The 18073-nt window shown below is 38.3% G+C and overlaps 1 protein-coding gene across 3 annotated transcripts in view; it reads left to right on the top strand.

The window, feature by feature from the left end:
- Positions 1-18073, top strand: part of AK5 (adenylate kinase 5) — a 280519-nt gene that overhangs the window by 59963 nt on the left and 202483 nt on the right. The gene's annotated exons all lie outside the window — the stretch shown is intronic.

Raw genomic sequence — 18073 nt, 5'->3', positions numbered from 1 at the left:
TTATGGCTAATGATATTCAGTGTGCCAATGAAAGATGACACTGAATCATTAGTTTGTACAGTTTTTAGAATCTAGAACATTAGAGGTGAAGGTTCAGCTAAATTTATGATAATCACAACATCAGATTCCAGCATTAAAGCGTAGAGGAGACAAAGAGGATAATGGGTCATCTGAAGAAAGCACTTTATGCAAGAGGACACTAAAACCACAGCAGCTGCTTGACAGCTAGATGGTGGCAGACCTTGGCAGAATCCTCATCTCAGCCCTCGGGCCCGGGCCAGTGGACCAAAGAGTTTTGTGTAATTGGGTTACAAGCCTCTGTAGAGAATCTAATCAAAGCGATGCATGCCCATCCCAATAAAAAGCACATAAAGACTTTTTTTCACAAATTTTAGGTAAATCAGCTGAAGCCCATCCAGAGAGCTCCTGTGATCTTGACAATTCCTGGGTTAAAACTCTCTTCATTAGACTAGGATGCCCTTAGGCCTGAAAGAGACAGACATGACATTTGAAGAAGAATTTCTTTGCAATCTTTTTAGCACCATAAAGAAATATTTAACGTGATTTGCTCTTTGAGTCAAAGTTGTCATGTCGCAGAGTTGTAAATCTGATCTGGAAATTGTTCACAATGCCAGGGTTCATATTTTGATCTAAAGCAGGCATTGAGTAATTGAAAAGATTTGGGAAAATCAGGTTGGATGCTTCTGTGGCTATGTTTTGTTGGGGTTATTGTTTGGTTTTTGTTTTGTTTTGTTTTTTTGAGTTGGAGTCTTGCTCTGTCGCCTGGGCTGGAGTGCAATGGCGTGATCTCAGCTTACTGCAACCTCCACCTCCCGGGTTCAAGCGATTCCCCTACCTCAGCCTCCCAAGAAGCTGGGATTACAGGTGCACGCCACCACGCCCAGCTAAATTTTTGTATTTTTAGTAGAGATGGGGTTTCACCATGTTGGCCAGGCTGGTCTTGAACTCCTGACCTCATGATCTGCCCACCTTGGCCTCCCAAAGTGCTAGGATTACAGGCTGTTGTTTGTTTTTCTCACCAGTTACCAACACTAACTTCCACATTGTATCATAAAAAAAGAAATTTGCCCTACAAACCAAACCCCAACTGTAAGGTGCAGGGCCAGATTTAATTGATGTTTGTAAGGCTCAAAGGTGTTACCAGAGTGTCTCTGATTACTCCCTGCTTGTCACATTCGTCATCACAAGCAGAGCAGATTTCTCAAATGAATGCGGAGTGGATATTGTTAATTTACTAATATTTTGCATGGAGGTGAAATGCCATTGCCTCTAATTGAGGGAGTCAGTAACAATGTGGATGACAGCCTGTAACCTCACTGCTAAAACCAAATGAGCTTTAAGATAAATGCTTCTAATTACTGACAGAAAACTTGCCTAGTAAAGTCGCCTTTTGGAAAGCAATGAATGCAAACACAGGCTAAGCTCTGGGGAATATAATTTGAAAAAATTTGACAAAGAAGCAAAACATGTGTCCTCTTTTAGAACCTGGATCATAGTTTACTGCTGGAATTAAAATATATTTGGTGACACTTCTGCTTTTAAAGATGAGTTAAATAACAAAAATGATCATTTGTATTAATAATAAGCATGTTAAGATTTTAATAAAAATCTGGGGGTTAATAGATCAAACCCAAATATTTCCTTTTCTCTGTAGTTTTTTTTTTTTTCCTTTTCTCCCACCTGCCCCTCCTGATTCATTCATTACTCATTCAGTAAATATTTACTGAAAACCAGGATACTCTGCTAGGGGACGGGGTGCAGAGCTAAATAAACAAAGGGTAAGGATCTTTATTTTGGCACTGACATATTGCAGACACCTAGAACAGTACCTTCTCACTATATAGTAAGCTCCAGGAAATGAACAGAGCTTGCAGTGTGTGGAGAAAGAGACATTAAGCAATCAGTTATTAAGTGTGATGACTGTTGAGTTATGTGTGATAATTGTGATGGATTATTAAGTGTGAAAATGTGCAGGGTGTCCTCACATATGTCATGCACTGTTTTAGGGATTGGGATTCCCTGTGATGAATAGAATAGACTGTCTCTACACTCCAATAGCATTAATCACTTATCTCTGCACAAAGTTCTTAAGGGCCACAGAGACCATGTCCCTGTTTAGTCCAGTTGAGAAACTTCATGTTGGTACCCCTCTTCTCTGGGGCTTTGGTGTCTGAATCCTGTCACTTGGAATCTCAGTTCCGTTGCCATTTAATAATTTCATGATGCCCTACAAGGTATAGCCTCTAGGACTTGATCTCTCTATCTCTAAATTGGAGACAGTGTTACCTACCTCATAATATTGTTGTGTGGGTGAAATGAGAGAATATGTGTAACATGGTAGATGATGGTAATGCAGAGAGTGTGTTTTAAGATGCTCCATGCAGCCGCTTTGCCTGATTCAGATTCCAGCTGCACCACCTACCACCTGTGTGACTTCCTGCAGGTTACTTATCTGCTCTGCAACTCGTATGCCTTACCTGTAAAATAGGTATAATCATCAATCCTGCCTCAGTGTGATTATGAGGAGTAAATGGATGTCAAGAGCTTAAAACGGTGTCTAGAATGTTGTAAGGGTAAATGACATGATTGATATTATTGTACAGTTTTTATATTTCTTTGTCTTTCTTCCTTCCCCAACAAATGCTCATCTTTTAGAATCTACAGTAACCACTAGCAATTCTGTGCCCTTTGAGGGAACTCTGTTGCCTTTTCTCCAATACATAGGTTATTGAAGAAATCCAAAATGAATAGGTTGTAAAAACTTTAGACATAATTCACCTTTTTCTTTAAAAGTGTCTATTAATGAGTTATAAGTTTGACTCAGTGTCTTCTTTAGATTCTACATTGTCCGTGTAATCAAGCTACATAGTGGCTGTGTCTGAATAGTAACAGACATCATTCCACTCTTTTCTTTTTTACCTCATTGACTATATCTGTTGGCATATTTGACTAGAGAACAAACCCAGTTTGACTGAAAAGAAAGCCTAATCAGATTAGCCAAGAAAAACATGCTGTTGCTTGAATACTGTATCTTACTGACATAGTTCCCATTACATGGACTTCTTCATTTTTGTTCTTGTACTATACATGTCCATATGCAGTCATGTGTGCAAATATGAATGAAAATAATATGAAATCTTAAGGCTAGTATATTAGAAACTTCTTCATAGAACTTTCTCAGACATATTTATATGTTGTCTTTAACTTACCCTGAGGTTGGATGTAATTTCTCAATACATCTTTTACTGCTTTATGCTTGTGATTAAAGATTAGGATGCTGTGAGTTCCCAATGTTTGGCAGAAGATTTTTCTTGTAGTTAGTTTAGATATTGCTGGATCAAGGAAAGCTACTTTTACTATTGCTGAGTAAGCTGTGTCTCTTGACATTTTGGAGCACTTGGACTTGAAACTGTATAACTCTTGAATAATAATTTCCCTTTTATAGATTTTTACAGTTCCAAAAAATGTCTGTTTCATGATAATTTTTAATCTTTCTTGTAAAAGTTTTTTTTCAACTAGTCTTCATTTCAATCAGTCTCACCAAGTTGGAACACTTTTTTTCTTTTTTTTTAATTTATATTTATTGTACATGAATAAGTTCTTTAGTGGTGATTTCTGAGATTTTAGTGTGCCCATCACCTGAGCAGTATTTACTGTACCCAGTGTGTAGTCTTTGATCCCTCATCCCCCTCAGGAACCCTTTTCTAAGAAACAGAATTAATTAAGACAAGTCAAGTTTTTGTAAGTTTGATGAACTTTTTAAAAAATATATGCAATTTTGTTTATTTTTAAAGAAAAAGGTCTTCTTAAATTGTGCGGGAAAAAAAAGCTCAGATGCAATGTATATGTTATTTTTTCCAAAATGCATTCAAAACTTTGTGCCATTAGATGTTCTATTCAGCCAGAAAAACATGGATTTCACCAGGGAAATGGATATACACTTGTGTGCATTGAAAAAATGCTACTGAATATTGGTAATAATCATTAAAATCCATATTTAGCTTTAGACTGTGAAGTAAACAAATAGTCATTTTCCTTCTGGACTTTTTGTAGGAGTATAACTTGAAATCAGAGGTAAGCTGTGGTCACAGGATGTATGAAGAGGCCTACTAATTCATACGCAGGTTTACCAACTAAATCTCTTCAGCTGGGAAAGGCAGAGGCTGAAAAAAGGTTAAAATCAGGATTATTTATTGTTCACCAATACCAGGTTTCCTGGGAAGTGGTCAAGGAATGTGGGAAGGGCTACACTGGTATTTAGCAAGGCTGTATAGACCAATGTTTCCCTAATTTTAGTACTTACTAGACCAGAAAAAATATTTTTTAAGTAGGGGTGAGATTACTTTTTAATTTTACGAAGTGAAGGCATTAGAAAAAAACTCCCAATACTTGCCTTATTTTTCTAATTTTGCTGTGGATTGGGAAACACTCATCACAAACCAGCATCAGTGCTGGGAAACGACTGACATAGAGAGCACAGGCCTGTCAAACTACACCATTGTTTATTACCAGACATTGTCCCCAAGTCCCAGATAACCCCATTCACACTACAATTGCTTCATTTGCCCCATATCACTTCCTTCAAATTTGAGAATCCCCGCATTATGCATTTCAAATTTACCACTGAAACTATGCACAGTTGACCCTTGAATAACGCAAGGATTGGGGTGCCAGCTCCCATGCAACTGAAAATCCATGTATAACTTTGACTCCCCACAAATAGAACTACTACTAATAGCCTACTGTCAACCAGAGCCTTATCAATAACATAAACAGCTGATTAACACATATTTTGTATGTTATACGTATTATATACTGATTCTTACCATTAAGTAAGATAGAGAAAATATTATTAAGAAAGTCACAAGGAAAAGAAAATATATTTATTATTCATTAAGTGGAAATGCATCATCATAAAGTTCTTCATTCTTGTTATCTTCACACTGAGTAGACTGAGGAGGAGGAGGAAGAAGAGGGGTTGGTGCTTCTGTCTCAGAGTGGCAGAGGTGGACCAAAGTGGACCATGCCCTTCAAACCCCTGTCGTGAAGGATCCACTGTAATTCCCATCCCATCAGATACTCCTAGCCAAAGGAAAAATAATAGGAGTAGTAAAAGTTAATTTAGAGAGAACTGCTGAATAATTATTTGTTAACTGACTTCACATTTCATAGGAACCAACACTAACATTTAAAGTATAATAATACATTTATCCCTAAACTCTCGACGTACAGCCATTGGTTAATTATCACCAACTCCACTTAGCATCACTGCACATATGGTGGAAATGGAAAGAAAAATAACCCAAAGGAGAAAAGAATTTTTTTGTGGGGGATAGGGTCTGGCTCTGTTGCCCAGGCTGAAGTGCAGTGGCGTGACCTCAGCTCACTGCAACCTCTGCCTCCCAGGTTTAAGCCATCCTCCCACCTTTGCCTCCCAAGTAGCTGGAACTACAGGTGTATGCCACCATGCCCACCTAATTTTTCATATGTTTTGTAGAGACAGGGTCTCACTTTGTCCCTCAGGCTGGTCTCGGACTCCTGAGCTAAAGCAATCCACCCACCTCAGCCTCCCAAAGTGCTGGGACTACAGGATGAGCCACCACACCCAGCCAGGAGAAAAGAAAACTAAACAGCATAAACACGTATCAGCAACCCACCTAAACATAAGAAAAGCAAACAAACATTTGATAACAACTTGCCCAAACAAACCCATTCTCCTAAAATTACTAGGAAAAAAATTCTGTTACAGCTTCTCAATAGGTAAGGGGTTGATGAGTTTGTAATGTGTGACATAATGAAGCTGTATTTCCTTTGAGTACCATCACTTATATCCTGTTTGAGCATCCATTGTCATGTAACCAAAAGCTCCCACTAATTCCTATTTCTGGATTTAGTGACTAAGAAAATAGTCGAGGAAGGGTTTTTAAAGGTTAATAGGAAAGGCCATGGAAGTATTCTGGAAGATATTTACTTAGGTGACAATGATATCTATATTCACATGGATATATGGTCCCCTAAATTGCTTTTCAGTTGCCAGAGTGTGTTTAAATTAAGTAAACAGTGCCTTCTGGCACAAAACCTGCTGCTGATAGAACCTCAGTGAGAGCCCTGAAGCAACATGAGAAATACCGTATCCATTTTTGACTGGAATAAAGAGCAGCTTAAAAGGAATCACATCCTCTGGGCAACAAGCACTTATCAAATCTTAACTGTGTGTAGAGCTGCCAAGATGGTGCCGCTCTCAGAAAAGTCCTGTTGCTTCCCTAAGGAGCTTGCCATCTCTGGGGATTACCCAGTGTTGCCCACTTAATTTACCTATTTACATACCTATCTGTAATTTTGGTTTTAAAATATCCAGAACTAAATTGAAAAGTGAATCTGATTACTTTCATATACTGTCATTATTGTGGGCTCTAAAACCTAAAATACCGTGATCACAATTTCTCTTTCAATCTTTTGGATAGAAAGGAAAATAAAAGCACAAAGATAAAGCCATTTGCTCACAAAATGGCAACCCGCATATAGCAAAGTATATCATCCACTGTCCTGGGCAGCAAATTCTGCTGGTTCCTGAACAGCATCAAAACAACAGGAAGAACAAGCAGATACCACATTTATAGCTCATCCTGGCAATCTGTCTCTGTCATAAGCAACGCCCTGACTCACAACTTTTCCATCCCCAAAGCTCCCTCACTTCCAGTCGTCTTCACACCCCGTAGACAGAAAGCAAACCAAATGACTCAGCAAATGCATCTCTCTCGAGTTTGGAAACTGCTGCTGATTATATGGCAGTCCTACTGTCAGCATCGGATGAGAAGAGCTCTTGCACCAAAAATGCAATATTTTATTGTGATGTTTTATACAGGTATTAACAGGAAAAATAAGGAAGAACTTTAAAAATGAACAACTTCCTCCCCCAACAGAATGTAAAATATTTTTCTGTTGATTTTATTATTACCGACACTCATAAAACAGGGTCTGAAGAGCCCCATGAACAATTTTTTAATCATCTTAAGTAAAAAGCAAGGCTCTCACATGATAACTATAAAACAAATAATGTGGACAAAATCGAGATAATTCAAGTGAAGACATTTGGAGGTTCACATTAAGAAAATTCTGTGTGTTCTCATTGTTCAATTCCCACCTATGAGTGAGTTTTGTCCTTGCGATAGTTTGCTGAGAATGATGGTTTCCAGCTTCATCCGTGTCCCTACAAAGGACATGAACTCATCATTTTTTATGGTTGCATAGTAACATGGCACATGTATACATATGTAACAAACCTGCACGTTGTGCACATGTACCCTAAAACTTAAAGTATAATAAAAAAAAATTCTGATTCCAAGAACTATTACTGACAGGTCTATCTACAAATACTCTAGTTAAGGTCTGTGCTATTTCTATGGGACTGTCTTCAACAATAGCTTGTCTTTTTAATTTTTTTAAAGCAAAAGAAAACAAATTACTAAATAGTTGGTAGCTGAATGTCATGTCATACTAACAACTTCCTATAAACTGCTGTTTCAACCCTACAGGTTCTATATGTATACACACCCACACACCCACACACCCACACACACACACATATTTTTAGCTGGTTGATTCTCCAGGAGACACTCTGTGATCAGAACAATAATGCTGACAATAATGTCAACAAATATTCCAGACTTCAGAGTTAGGTCTTCATTTACTTTGAAATGTTTTACTAAGACTTACTGAGAACATGTGTAAGAAAATAATACTTTTGGTAATGTCCCTAGACTAAATTTTTTTCATGTTTAAGGCCAAACTAATTGGAATTAATCAATATCTTTTAAAGAGACCTGGCACTATAGTTAAATTAAATGTCCCCCCCCCCCAAAAAAAAGAAGACAAAATAAAAGAAAAAGAATAAGCATTTAAGGCTTGCCCGTCAGGAAAATACAACAAAATATTATGAATAGATGGTGCCTTAGGAAACAATAGCTAACAATTCCTGAATGCTTAATACGTGCCTAGTACTATTCGGAATGTTTCTGTTCTCACTTATAAGTGGGAGCTAAACATTGAGTACAATTACCTATATAACAAACTTGCACATGTACCTCTGAACCTAAAATAAACATGAAAAAAAACTAAAAAACAAACAGAAAGTGTTTCACATACGATAACTCGTTATTTCTCACCTAATCTTGTTGGGGCAGATACTATTATTATCTCCATTTTGTAAATGAGAAAAACGAAAGCACATGAAAGTGTAGCCTACCAGGATCCCACAAGAGCAGTGGAGTCTCAACCCAGATCACACTGCTGGCCCCAAAGGCTGTTTTGTGATCATTCTGTTGTTCGTTCATCAAAATGCTTTCTCCAGGCACTTGTCATTTGACAGGCATCTCTATGCAGCTGTAATCTCTTCATTTCTGTTTTTTAGAAAAGAATAAATGGGAAAATTAATTATATTGGTACATTACATTGAGAAGTTTTTAAAGTAATTTTTGCTAGGTAATAGATGTAAAATAATTAAAATAAATCATAAAATTGATTAAGCACACATTAGAAGTGAAGAAATTATACTACAAATGGCCAATTGTTGGACCTTGTATTTTTGTTTATCTATACTACTATCTCTTTCTTACCTATCTCCTTCTTGCTCAGTCCTACAAATCGAACGTAAAACCAAGGCTTCAGTTCTGGGACAGGCAAAGCACTGTCCTTGTCTCCCTTAAGTCTTACGTTCCATTTCCCCATTATGATAGTCCTTTTATAGTCATTCATTCAAACCATTTTATTGAGGGCCTATGTATTCATGGCGCCCTTTTCATCAGACAACAGTGATCCTCCTTTTACTCAACAGCTATCTGTTGACATGCCTGATCATGACATTTTCCCATATCCAGGGTACCACAGCAGGCACTGCAAGGAATACAGAGATGATGTGGAGCCAGATCCTGTCTTCAGGGAGTTTGTGATGCAGGCACAGAGATGATAGAAAGATAAATAACTTGAACTCAGCTGGAGAAGGGGTACGAGCCACCACACCGAAGTAATAGAACAGGCCAGGAAGAATAAAGGGCAGGGAGTGACTTCTTCCTGGAAAGATTAGGGAAGGCTTTCCTGGAAACCTTGACCCTTGAGAGGCAGGAAAGAGTTGGAACCCAGAAATAGGAAAGAAGGGCATGATAAGCAGACACGTGTAGAACAGAGTAGTGAGAAGTAGAAACCAGGGGACAGAGGTGCTGTCATCAAACTGAGCAAGGCACTGAAGTGCTAGGCTAAGGAGGAAGGGTTTTTCTGTTGGCAAGGGCCACACGGAAAGGCTTGGAGCATGGGAGTGACACAGCTAGAAATATTAAGCTGGTAGCTGTGTGTGAAACAGTGAATGGAGGAAGCATCTGGAAGAGGCGTGACAAGGGCCTGGACTGGAATAGTGACTGACACAAGGTTTTATTTCTCCTTAGGGCAGATTGGCAACCATCTGGCATGGATGGCAAACATGGGAGTAATTGAAAAAGTTCTCTGAGGGAAAATAGCACTCAAAAATCACCTGCATCATAGGCGTAACATACATTTTCCCAGTTTAACCATTTTGGTTTACCCTTTGGATAGTGTTCATGGCAAGGCTGAAAGGAAAGGAGATAGGGAAGGAAAGAGAATGTAATCAGGACTCTGACAAGCTAAAGCATTATCAAGTGACATTAAAATCCAAGCAAAGGGAGAGTAGAGTCAGTTGAATCACCAATTTTTCTTTCCACTAATAACTGTTTCAAAATAGTTCATTAAGTAAATTAATGAATTAATTCAATCATTATACATGGAACCATTTATTTTCATGGCAGACAGCCCTGCACATCTTGCAGCAGTGAGGACATAATTCCATTAAAGCACTGTGCAATAATTGGTCTTCACCAAAAATAAAAGGTTTGTTTCATTACAATAAAAGAATAACTGGGCCGGGCGCAGTGGCTCATGTCTGTAATCCCAACACTTTGGGAGGCTGAAACGGGTGGATTGCTTGAGGACAGGAATTGAAGACCAGCCTGGGCAACATGGCAAAACCCCATCTCTACCAAAAATACAAAAAATTAGTTGGGCGTGTTGGTGCACACCTGCAGTCCCGGCTACTTGGGAAGCTGAGGTGGGAGGATCACTTGAGCCCAGGAGGTGGAGGTTGCAATGAGCCATGATTGCAGCACTGCACTCCAGCCTGGGCAACAGAGCAAGACCCTGTCTAAATAAATAAATAAATATATGAATAGCTATGGCTTAAATAAACAGGTTTATTTGATGTGTGTAAAAATATGTTCAGAGATGGACGATCTAGGAGTGGTACAGTGACTACATGGTGTCATCAAGGACCCAGGCCCCTTCTGTCTTTCTGTTCCAACATCTTTAATGCTTTCTCATAGTGACAAAATCATCCAGTCTACCTTCCACACAGAAAAAAGGTGAGATAGTAAAGGTCTGGGAAGCCACAGCTATTGCCTTTCTTTAGGAAAGCAAAAGCTTTCCCATAAACCCCCTCTCCCTCCCTCATTGACTGGCACCTGTATCTCATTGGTCAGAAGCGGAGCATGTGTTTCCCCTACCTTCAGGGGAAGCTGCAAAATGGAGTTTTTAGCTTTACAACCTCTGATGTAGAAGAAGATAAAGGAGAAAGGAGCTAGAATAAATGAGTGAGCCAACCTACAATAACCACCAAAATGTTAAAAATAATCCTTTTTTCTGTTGGAAAAGATACGTAAAATACATCTGCAAGTAATTCTTTTTTTTTTTTTTTTTTCTTGAGATGGAGTTTCGCTCTTGTTGCCCAGGCTGGAGTGCAGTGGCGCAATCTCGGCTCACTGCAACCTCTGCCTTCTGGTTTCAAGCAATTCTCCTGCCTCAGCCTCCGAAGTAGCTGGGATTACAGGTGCCTACCACCATGCCCGGCTAATTTTTGTATTTTTAGTAGAGACTGGGTTTCACCATGTTGGGCAGGCTGGTCTCGAATTCCTGACCTTGTCATCCGCCCACCTTGGCCTCCCAAAGTGCTGGAATTAAAGGTGTGAGCCACCATGCCCGGCCCATTTGCAAGCAGTTCTATGAAAAACGGTTAAAATAGAAAATGTGCTTAATAATATTAGCTACTTTTCAGTAAGCACTTTCAATATACCAGACTCCTTATTCATCTTATATCTAATTCTTCCAACAGTGTTTTAAAATTAATGAAAGAAACAGAGGCCCAGAGAGGGTCAGGAACATGCCATAAAGCCTGAAGCCAGTAAACAAGGGAGCTGAGGTTTGAAATAGATTCTATGTTAGAGGATCCCTCAGTTAATGATAGGGAATTCAACCAGAACTTATGTCCAAGTAGAGTTAAACACCCCTCTCAAAACAGCCAGAAAATATATTGATAATGCCTGTTAATGTGAACCTGCAGGTTTTTGCTGTTTGAGAAGCAATGATACCTGTTAAAAGGTGAACTGAGGCACAATAAAATTTGAAAGAGTTTATTTGCACAAACAGCGACTGATAAATTGAACAACTCCAAGCTGGAAGTGGTTCAGGAGATCCAACCAGGGAACACCAGGGGAAGGCTTTTCTAGGGCAAACACAGAAGGAAGTAAAGAAAAGAAAATATTTGATTGGTTACTGTTATACAGTTGCCTTATTTGATCTATCTTGCTGGAAAGTCCTTAGTTAGATAAGTTATTTGGCAGCTTCTGATAGGTTAGTCTTAAGTTTCATTTTTTCTTTAATACAGGCATTTACAAGAAGTAGCACAAGTTTGGTTTATGTTTGCAAATTGAGCAAAGTTAAGGTCACTTATGAGACCTAATTGGCTTTATCTGCTCAGAGATTCTTCAAGTCTGGTCTCCATTTTAATTTACCTTTACATACTTAACTATTTTTTTTAAAAAAATAAGAAATTTGTTTCTAAGAGATGTGAAGAACTAACATACTGTATCCAGTGCAGCGCCAACTGATTTACACATTTTTAACTATTTTAATCACTCACCTCTGTCATGTAGGTATTAAAATTATTTAGTGCCAGCCAGGCATGGTGGCTCAAGCCTGTAATCTCAGCACTTTGGGAGGCCAAGGCGGACGGATTGCCTGAGGTCAGGAGTTCAAGACCAGCCCGGCCAACATGGTAAAATCCTGTTTCTACTAAAAATACAAAAATTAGGCAGGCATGGCGTTCCATGCCTGTAATCCCAGCTACTCAGGAGGCTGAGGCAGGAGAATCGCTTGAACCCAGGAGGCTGAGGCGGGAGAATCGCTTGAACCCAGGAGGCGGATGTTGCAGTGAGCCGAAATCGTGCCACTGCACTCCAGCCAGGGCGGTAGAGCGAGACTCTGTCTCAAAAAAAGAAAAAAAATTATTTAGTGCCTTGTGTGTGCCAGGTGTTTCTATTTAGATTATCTCATTTCAGGTAAAGATAGGGACTTGCTACCTTTTCTCAGATAAACTCTAAACTGTGCAGTCTTACTCTTGCCTCACCCAGTCTGCGTCTCACTCTGACATTACTCCTTGATCCCAGTCTGCCCTGCTTCACCCTTCAGACTCAACTGCTGTTGTCTTCCTCACTATAATGGGCTTCCCTTGTCTGTCTTTTTGCCTCCCACTCAGCTGGCCTCTGGAGGGCCCTTCCCCAGGCACAACTGCAGGATGCTTCCATCTAGTTTAACCCAACCTGGCAGGTGGGACACAGGCAGGTACGCAGACACGCGGCGTGTCTGCCGCTGCTCTGAGGGAGCCCATAGAGAAAAGGGAGGAAAGGAGATCAGTGAGTGGCCTCATTGCATCTGACCATTGTAATGATAGGAGGAAGGATGTACAAAAGGCTGCAAGAGGGAGTAAATTGCACCTGCCTTTCCATGATAACTCTGGTGGGACTGGATGAACTTGACACTCTGGAACAGAGATTATTCCATGCATTCAAGAAGAAATGAGGCATCTGAAATTTCTAAGTGGAGTTACAGCCGTTACCAAGTTCAGGATTGGAAATGGGAGTAAGTGGTGGGAAAGACAGAATCAAGAGATAAGCAGCCAGGGAAGGAGTGGGGAATAAAATAAATTTTATCTAAACCATTCTAATTTCTTGTTGCTCTCTCCCTGCTCAACAACCCCACTGAGGAATTTAATTTAGCTCAGTATAAAATAATCTACAAATATATTCATTCATCAATTTCTTTTTAGGCAATTATTCTGAGATTTCTAGCTAATGGGGGGGGTACTGAAAGATGTATGAAAATGTTGATTTTTGGCTTTAAGAGCTCCTATATGAAGTAAGAAAGCCAACTCTGAATTTAAAGGGATGTCTGTGGAAAGGAAGCTTGAATGTGTGTAAGTTGTAATGTGATGCAGGCTATTCTTTTCAGTAGTCCACTTAGTAGGGACTGTGCAGCCAGCGCAGTGCCAGACTGTAGTGGGTGCTTTGAATTATTTGTTAACTTAATGCATACATTAATGAATTGGACTACATCCGTTCATCCTAATAAGCTGAGAGTGAACAAGAACTTGTTTAGACTTCGTTCACTAGGATTGAATAAACAGCTTTTCAGTAATGCTTCAAATTTGAGCTTTCAAAAATTCATGCTTTCCACTGTGGCCTAGTCTCTAACCATTGCCAATTCACAGGTTATTTGAAGGTGTCAGCAACCATGAGAGATTTCTCAGAAAATACCACAGAGTGTTGCTTCAAAGAATTTCCACAATTGCTGTCAAGTTCAAGATCAAGGAGGAAAAATAGAAGTAATAGATTTTTTTGTAAAGAAAAAATCTTGTATCTTACCTGAAAGTTTAATTTCAAAAGATAAATAGTGCTGTGTATTATAAGATATTATTTTTCCTCTATTCTGAAACTTATGCTTAAAATCACTTGATATATACTTGATAATGTTTATTTTTTGTTTTTTTACCAAAGCTTTATTTAGAGTTCATATGTTCATGACAAATGAATTCTAGCAGAAGCCCAAAAAGATGATATGGTCTCATACAACTGAATGATTAATGCAGCAGTAATTTCCAACTAAATTCTGTCTGTCTCAGAAGATTTTGTAAAGCCTTAGGTGAAATCCTTTTGGCTCAGTGAGCAGTTGCTGGATGACTGCAGCGTACTTGTGATTGCTGGCTCATTTCATCGGTTCAATCTGAATTCTTAAAACAATGAAATTTGATATTAAAAATATCAAGTAGTGCATTTTCTAAAATCCCATGAATAGGTAATTCCACAGTTGTACTGCTCCACTTCATATTCTATGAAATGATAGCCCTACTTTAAAATTGTAAGAGAAGAGACAAAACATAGGAAACTTCAGTTATCTCAAATTTTCCTCTCTTACTTGTAGTTGTTCAAAATGGCATTCTCTGCAGCTAAGGACTTTTCCCTCTCCCTGCAGTCCTGATCAACCTCATCACCCTGTCTTGACCTGGATTCTTCTGGGAAGCCACCCTGATGGGGACAGATGCCCCCATTCTGAGGTCCCATAACACCCCATTTTGAGTCCATTCATGGCAATTATGTTATTTTATAATTCTACTTCTTTATGATTCTACCATCTTTCTGCTATAACTTTGTCTTTATAATACCACTGTCTGCTCTCCTTTTTATAATTCTGCTGTCATCATCAATATTTTATTTCCAGCAGCTGGCTTGCAGCCCATAAATTCACCTTCAATATATATTTACTAAATGAATAGACATTACTGGACTGTGAATTTTTTGATGACCCTCATTAAATACACACACACACACACACACACATATATATATACACACACTTAATATATATAGTTAATATATGTGGGGGAAGAAAGAGCAAAAACAAAGCCTGAAAAAATGTTTCCACTTGAAAACCATTTTTCAAATCTTCTCTGCAGTTGATCATAGGTAACACCTTTTAAGATCTCTAGTCTTTAAATTGCTGTAAACATGCTTTGTTTTCATTTTAAGACTTAGATCTCTTGGTTAAACTGCACATCAAATTTTGACATTTTTTGCTTCTACACTCGCATAAAGTAAATTGAGATTCTTCAAATAATGCAAATTTCAGAAATAATGTGTAATGTCACTGAAACAAAAGCTCTATAAGAGAAAGTATTTTGACTGAATTCTTTACTATTGTTTCTCAATCTCCTAGAACACTTGGTACATAGTAAGTGCTAAATAAATATTTGTTGAGCAAAACATAGATTTAAACCAACACCCTAATCACAACCTGGATTTGGAAACATAAAGAGAAGAATCTAGAAAAAATGAACAGGACCAGACAAGTGAAAGCAACTCTTGTCTATCAAAGGACAAAAACAGGGCTGGTGATTAAAAACTCAGAAGTCAGGGGCAAACAGATCACAGTTCTAGGCCATTCACGAGTTCTTGACCTCTTGCACAAGGTTTTGAAACTCTTAGGGCCTCAGTTCTACCATCTGAAAACTGAATCTCATAATGACTGCCTCTTAAGTGGGCTGTGAGGACTGAGTGAGAAAAGGTAATTAAAGAACTAAGCACAGTGCCCAGCACAGAGAAAGCACTAACAAGACACAGATATTCTTATTATTTTGATGAGATTGGCCTTGGTACTGTCCAGAAGAATTATTAGTGCTATGGTAGCCATATGTGCTATGTACTTTCACATACTGATTCTTTCAATGTATTGGATTTCTGACAAGAGAGAAATTCCCATAATCCAGTGGTATTTTTAAAATCTCAGGAAAGTGGCTCCCACAGCGCCTATGAAATCATGAGCTGAGAAAAGTGAACACAGCTTAACAGTCAAAAGAAGTGTTGCCAAGCCTGTCACCAGCTATAAAAGCCCTTCAGAAGCTATTTGATAAGCTCTTGTGTTGATTTTTTCTCTCTTCTGTCTTCTTCCGATTTGGCTTCCACTGTCTATTGATTTTTTTCCCTTCTCTCTCTTTGAGCATGGTCTCAGTAGACACCAAGGACATTGGGTAGGACTGCCAATTTCATATTTTGTTCATGCCTATGTTATTCACAAACCTTCTCAATTTTTATTATATTCAAATAAACCTTATGCTGGTGAAATGTTGCAAGGGACTCAATGATAAATATTACATTAAGCAAAATGTACTTTGGTATGGTGATCCAAGGGCTGACTTTGAAGTCACAAAGACGAGGGTTTGAATTCTGGCAAGTCTCTTAATCTCTCTAAGATGAAATGTCCTCATCTGTAAAATGGGAATGAAGGTAACTGACTTGCAAGATTAATTAAGGATTATAGATAATATATATAAAGCTCTCATATCACATGAGTGGTGAAATAAATTATATCTGTGGTTATTAGTGTAATCTATAATAGCATATACTCCAAAACATAAATGATCTAATCAAAATATGTGCTAAATAATGACAAATAATACCTTACATTCATTGAGCACTTCACTGAGCTGGACAACATCATGCAAATATGTTTTAGGAAGATGATAGGTACCTGGTGATCAATTCTCTTCTACTGCATGCTCAGTTATATCTAAGATATATCTGTTCAAAGTGATGGATTCCATGAGAAACCTGAAATCCAGTTCTGAGAGCTACTCATTACTTTTCAAAATGACTAAATCAGAAGACAACACCAACAGCTACTTATTTTAATGAAGACATTTTTCAGAAGAAATGTCAACCACAAATCTGTCTTGGCAGTTGCACGCCATGTTATTTTCTATCATTTTACTTTTCAACATTGGCAAGCGGGAGCTGCCTGAAGGATGAGCAGCTTTCAAGTTTCTATCAAGAGGAGGAAAATGGAGTCTGTTTACTTCTGTTTTTAGTTCTTTCTATCTAAAAATCTTACAGTTCCTTTTTAAAACATGTAATATTTATGGAGAGTAGTGTGTGTGTGTGTGTGTGTGTGTGTGTGTGAGAGAGAGAGAGACAGAGACAGAGAGATCAAGCGTGTGCTCATCTATGGGTGGGTGCTGCTGAGGGTCAAGAATGCAGAAGAATGTAAGAAGAAAGTAAAAATCACCCATTATTCTGAAGCCCAGAAATAACCATTGTTATCATTTTGAGTCTTTTTCTGTGCAGTGTTTTTCTATGATATTTTGACAGTATGATGGTTGAAATCATATTGTACTCTGCTTTAAAAATTTTTTTTTTAATTTATTTTTTTTTATTATACTTTAAGTTTTAGGGTACATTTTTTAACTTAAAATTATTCACAAGCATGTTTACAAGGCATCAATTGGGCAATTTATTTACCCCCAAAAGCCTCAGTGGTAATGACCCAGTGTTTCTACTTCACAGAGTTGGCATGAGGTTCAAATTAGAAAACACGTGAGAACCCTTTGTAAGTCACTTACAGAACGCACAAATGAAATTATTTGTTCTCATCTCCATGTCTTGAGGAGTCAAAAGGTCCCCATTAATTAAGCAGCTGCAGAACCCTCTGCAGATCACTCTGAGGATCTAGAAAAGACCAAGACAACTATTGGTCTGAGAGTTTACAGAATGATCCCAGAGATAAAGCCAAAACATGAAAACATTAAGGAAAAAAGTAGAGGCTTAAACTCTCCTTTTGACACAAGTAGAATTTTGTCTTAATTACTTAAAAAGATTATCCAATACTGAATTCCTTCTATCCTTAGCTCTTTCAATTTGAAAATGAGTCATGCTTCAAAAAATTATTTTTTCTTACCTCAGACAAAATTATAATTTTACCTGCAATAATGTGATTTGTCAGTTGAATAGTAAGTTTCCTATCCCCTGAAAAAAAAAAAAAAAAAGAGGAAAGAAAAAGCCTATTTTTGTAAATTCAGATTATTTATAAGGATTGGTTTAAATTAAAACCAGTGTTTTTACTGAGGAAAAAAAACTTGAACTAAAAAAAAAAAAAAAAAGAAGAAGAAAAGGAAAAGAATAAAAGAATTACAGGCAGTGCATGGTGGCTCACACCTGTAATCCCAGCACTTTGAGAGGCTGAGGCGGGCGGATCACGAGGTCAGGAGATCGAGACCATCCTGGCTAACGCGGTGAAACCCCGTCTCTATTAAAAATACAAAAACTTAGCTGGGCATAGTGGTGGGTGCCTGTAGTCCCAGCTACTCGGGAGGCTGAGGCAGAAGAATGGC

Source organism: Pan paniscus, chromosome 1 (genome assembly GCF_029289425.2).
Source record: "Pan paniscus chromosome 1, NHGRI_mPanPan1-v2.0_pri, whole genome shotgun sequence".
Classification (NCBI taxonomy): Eukaryota; Metazoa; Chordata; class Mammalia; order Primates; family Hominidae; genus Pan; species Pan paniscus.
This window is presented reverse-complemented; position numbering and strand designations above follow the sequence as displayed.